Source organism: Micromys minutus (genome assembly GCF_963924665.1).
Source record: "Micromys minutus genome assembly, chromosome: X".
Taxonomy (NCBI): Eukaryota; Metazoa; Chordata; class Mammalia; order Rodentia; family Muridae; genus Micromys; species Micromys minutus.
Window position 1 is genome coordinate 61129008 of NC_137970.1, and position 5515 is coordinate 61134522.

At 38.9% G+C, this 5515-nt stretch overlaps 1 pseudogene across 1 annotated transcript; it reads right to left on the minus strand.

Annotated features, from left to right (window-relative positions):
* Window positions 1–265: 265 nt before the first annotated feature.
* LOC308414982 (WD repeat-containing protein 55-like) lies at window positions 266–1394 on the minus strand (annotated as a pseudogene). The gene has a single exon. The product of its transcript is annotated as a WD repeat-containing protein 55-like (transcript).
* Between the last annotated feature and the right edge of the window lie 4121 nt (window positions 1395–5515).

The following is a 5515-nucleotide window of genomic DNA, read 5'->3' on the forward strand; positions in this document are numbered from 1 at the left end:
CTGCAATTGTGAAATGTATCCAAAAGTACTTCATTTCAGCCATCCTCCTTGTTCAACATATTAATTCATTAGGTCCCTGATTGTTTCTAAGAGGCTTACACAATCTTTTGAACAACATGACATTTATCTGAGATTATTGTCTGTTTTATGAAACTTTGTTTTTATTTGGAGAACTGTCTGAACCAAAGAGCCCCTTCCTCCACCATTTCACCACTTGTCACTAGTTTGGCCTTGTATGGTTTTGGTTTTCCTATACTGATTTTATTTATATTAAAACCCTAGTTGGTATACATGTGCTATCTTGCTCATCATGAGTCACCCTTGCCACCTCCTCTGGAGCCTTGATATCCTCTTCACCTTCTCTCAACCTTGCAAAGAAGTCATCTGTGCTCCACACTTTACTGCTCAGGGCACGAAGCTGTGCTCCCTTTTTCTTGTGTTGCCGATAGTTATCTACAACCACAGTTTGACACTGAGTCGTGTCCCAAAACTTGAGGAGCTTATTGTGACCACTACTGGCCAGAAATCGGCCAAAATTGGAGAGGGCTAGCTCCTCAGCAGGCTTCCTAGTATGATGGCTCACAGTGCCTACTACTCGGTTTGGCAGGATGTTCACAGCCCTCATGATTTCATCAGTGGTGCCAGTGCACAGCACATTCTCAGTGACTGGAACCATGCAGACGATAGACTCTGCTCTCAGGGCAAAGTGATCATTTCTACTCTCCAAACCATTCCAATTGAAGAAGTAGATGGAGCCTTCACTAGATCCACAGGCCACCTTCTTCCCATATTTCATGAGGGCGATGGAGATTAGATCTCCAAATTGAGACTATGAGAATAACTCAAACCAGCATCTCTTGATTTCGAAGACACTGGCTGTCAGCAGCAGCTTTTTGGCTCAGTCTAGAGCTCTGTCAGCAATGTACTACACATGCTCCTTCATATCCAGCTGTGTCATCCCTCATAACCAGAACATTCTCATCCATGAACAACAGATTATTAATGGGGGCACAGTGAGCCTTGGAAATTCGTCTTTCCAACTGTCCCTGTTTGATGTCTAATACATGGGTTTATTTGTCCTTCGAGACAGTAACAAGTTTTTGCCCATCATCTGAGAAGACAACAGCTCAGCTGGACTTGAGGTATTGTCCTTAGGATCATAATCCCTTGGTTTCTCCCTCCTGACAAGAGTAGGAAAAGATGCAAACATCCCTGTCCATGTCCCTGGCTGCTAGAAGATCTTGATTCGGATGGAACACTGTGCCACTGGCTGCTGCTTCCAGAATGATGTCTTCTGGGGTATCATGGATCAAGAGTGCTGCCTTTGTGGCATGAGGGCCTTCCTATTCATTGTTTGAGTCCTCTGCAGGACTCTCCTCACATGTGAAGTCCATAGGATCAATATGTACTGGAGAACCAACTACATGGAAAGGGATATGGCCTAAATAGTTGCTTCTAGGAGGAAGCAAGATCAGAAGTGCTTATCTGAGCTCTTAAGTTTTACGTTTTAATTTTCAGTCCAGACAGAGGGCCAGGTGATCGACATCAGGACCCAAGACATGGACAAAAACTACTGAGCTTCCAGAATATCCTCACAAGCTCTTTCCCACCTGAGCCCATGGTGAGCCTGCCACATACCCTCACCAGTTTTCCAGGGTGGGAACACAGGGAAATCTCAGAGCTAAGATAGAGTGCCTCTCTCTGGGAACAGGTCATTTCTAGCCCAGAGAGAGGGCTGGGTGACCACCATCAGTACTCAGGACCTGACCGCAGACAGCTGAGCTTTCAGAGCAGCCTCACAAGTGCTCTTCCACCTGAGCCCACAGAGACAGAAACAAGTCACTGCCATCAGAACTCACTGCCTGCCCATAAAGAACAGAACACCCAGGAGCAATCTCCCTCCTGAGCCCACAGGCCCTCAGACCCACAAGAGAGATAAACTCCAGCCAGAGGCAACAAGATCACCTATAATCACAGATAACAAGCTACCAAGAGGAAAGTACAAGAACCTAAGCAATGGAAACCAAGAGATCAGGCTTTATCCAATCAGAAGTAATTAGAGTATTGTTTATAGGTTAAATAAGAAAATCTATGTAGATTAATAATTATTTGTCAGTAAACATAGGAAAAGATTTTATTTCAAACTTTCACTGGTATAGCAGAGACCATATTCCCGTCTGAAGAAAGATTTTTAAAACTATATTCTCTCATAATCAAGATTTCCTAGCATTTTAGCAAGCTCATATGGCATGGAGATCAGTACAAATATATCAAGGGCTTGAAAATTAATTACTGCTTGTCAACAATTTTGTTTAAACACAGAAGATCTATAGATCCCTTATTTAGAAAAACAAGGAGTAAGAGCTGTCCCTTTTATCTTGTTAGAGACATTTATTTCTTTAGTCTATAAGAATTCAAAGAATCCAGAAAGACATGGGAAGTAGGTGATTAGTAAGGAAACAAAACAACCTTTGGAATTTTCTGCATAGCTCTGGGTTGTATAGCACTGGTGTCAGTAATAAGATAAATGGTGTTTCCCTACTCAAATTGTTAGTGCTGGGAATATCAGATTTACTTGTAGCCACAGTCTCTAGATGAGTCTATGACTAAATAAACATGAAAAATATAAGACAAAGCTTTCTTTAAGTGGCCAACTTTTAGGTTGCGTTAGCAAGAGTTTTGCTTTTTTTTTTCTCTTGAGTTGATTTTTTATATCAGATGAGAAGGGTGTATAGAGAAAACTACACACACACACACACACACACACACACACACACACACACACACACACACATTTCTTCCTGGAGCCCAAGAGACATTCTGAGGAGAGAGATATTTCTGCATGTCACATATATATGCTTTTTAAGGAAGTATATTGTTTTTTAATGTAGGCTGGTTTAGAACTATGTAGCCCAAATTGTGTTCAAACTCATGATTTGGCAGATTATATCTCCCAAGTGTTAGGACTATAGATATGTATAATTATAGATAAATGATGTGAATATTTTAAGCAATTATACTTTAAAAGACCAAGACTGTGAAATTTGGAGAAGAATTGGAATTAGAAACAGGTTTATTATAATCCTTTTGTGGTTGAATGAACTTTTCAGAGCATTCACAAATAAAATGTCCTACATATCAGATATTTACATCATAATTCATGACAGTAAGAATTATACTTATGAAGTAGCAATGAAATACTTTTATAGCTGAGGTTTAACATGACATAAAGAACTGTATTAAAATATCACAGCATTAAGAAGGTTGAAAACTATTGAATAAAAGGATATTTTAAAGCTATAAGACTATGAGGCAGTAGAGGATCTTGAAAGCAAAAGCAAATATAATATAGTGTCATAAAGCTATTACAGAACAAAATTATACAGGAAGGATTAAAGTGAGTGGAAGATGGGTTGTCAGGGTAGAGGAGGAAATATGAGTAAGGATAACTGAACCAAATGTCTTCAGAAAAGCCAAAAGAAAACTATTATTCTTGAAGGATTTTAACTATATACATTTATAAGAGGAGTCTAAATGGGACTACACTATAATGAGAGAGCAATAATCTACATGGACATTACACACTGCCAAATTAACACTACTCTCTGGTATTAGGGGTATGTTGATACTTATTGAATTGTTGTTCAAAAGGTCACATACTACTCGACCAAGAATTACAGGATACTACATTACTTTTGGCTACCTTTACAACTTAACAGTAAGATTTTATTGCTGAGGATGTCACATGTCTATAACACAGAACATGGAGAAATATGTGGTTGATATGCTGGTGAGGGTAGGCACAAGATTAGGCAAGGCCTGTAATTAGGCAGTAGAAAACAGGTGAAGACAACATTTTGGAAATGCAGAGGAGAGAAGAGAGGAGAGGAAGAAGAGAAGATGGAGAATGGAGATGAGCCAGACCTGTGTGGCTTTAATCAGCCACAGATAGCTATGAATATCTTATAAGGGATAGAGTATTACATGACAATTTGTCTTATCTCTGTGCACAGTTTATATCTCTTAAGTTTATTGTGGATGCTTTGTGGAGTAAAAATTTACTGATATAAATCTGATTGATAAATTACAAGCTTCTACAGTTCTGATTTTACCAGGTGGGTGGGAATGTAAGCAGAGTCCGCTGCAGGGGGCTGTGGGATGGTGGCCACTGCTGGGAGCAGAGAGTAGCCTGTGGCAGACTGGGATGATAATTAGGTACTTAGAGCATTCAATTGAGTCATGTTTTTCTGTTTGAGATGAAAATACCCTCCAAATATCATGTGGCCCCATGGTGCCAGCGATAGCAAGAGTTGGTGCATACTTTTGTTTTTCATTTTTGTATTTTTTTAATATTTACCACTATAGAAATCTACTTTATTTTTAATTCCAAGCTTTATTTCTATTAGCTAATAGTGCTAATAGTGCTGGAAGTTGTTGTACATGCAACCAAGAAGAAAAGTAATCATTAATCTCCCTTAGCTATGAAACCTGCAAGCTTCAATAATGATGTACCTGGTTAGATCCTGATGCTATAATGACACTGTTATGGGATTAAACAGCCAACCTTGATTTTCCAATTTTCAAAATTGGATTTTAGTAATCCCTGCTCATGATTGAGACAAAACCCAAGCATGTTTTATTCAATGAGACCAAGATCCCAAGAAGAGGTAGGTCTTATAGCCTAGGAGAAAACTTATTACTATCATTCCGCTAAATGAACTTAGCAATAAACTGACTTATACTGATATAGTACTATACCCATAAGTCAGTGCATCACTCAACAAACAGAAGTTTCTTCTTGAAGGGCAATGCAATTATCATAGAAAGGCACAAATGGTCAATGTGCACACAATAATAGAGTTTGGGATGTTCTTCTCTAAAAGGGACATCTATATCGTATCCTTTGTCCCAAGGATTAAATGTTTATGCAAAATATAAAGAAAAATTGTAATAGTCAGAGTTGGTAGATGACTTTAAGCCAACACAGTAGGGAAATCATGCATTTGAAGACACAGAAACTAGCAACATGTAAAAACCCACACAGTTTCAAGCTAGACAAATTCTGAAATGGAGAAGAGGAAGTACATATAAAGGCTAATCTATAGCCACAGTCAAAGTGTTCTTGACAATTGCTTGCTGCTAGGTCAGAGAATATTAGTTTTTTCCAGTTGTATAGCAGTGCTATTTTTTAATTTTTATTGGATATTTTGTTTATTTACATTTCAAATATTATCCCTCTTCCCTGTTTCCCCTCTGAAATCCCCCATCTAACATCCTCTCCCACTTCCTCCAGGAGAGTGCTTTCCTGCCTACCCAACCACAAACACTCAACCCCCCCACTGCCCTATCATTACTATATATTGGGACATTAAAGCCTAGAATTCACAAGACCAAGGGCCTCCCCTCCCATTGATGCCAGACATGTCCAAACCTGATAGAAATGTAGCTGGAGCCATAGGTTCCTCTATGTGTATTTTTATTTTTTTTTATTATTATTTTTTGGTTGGTAGTTTAG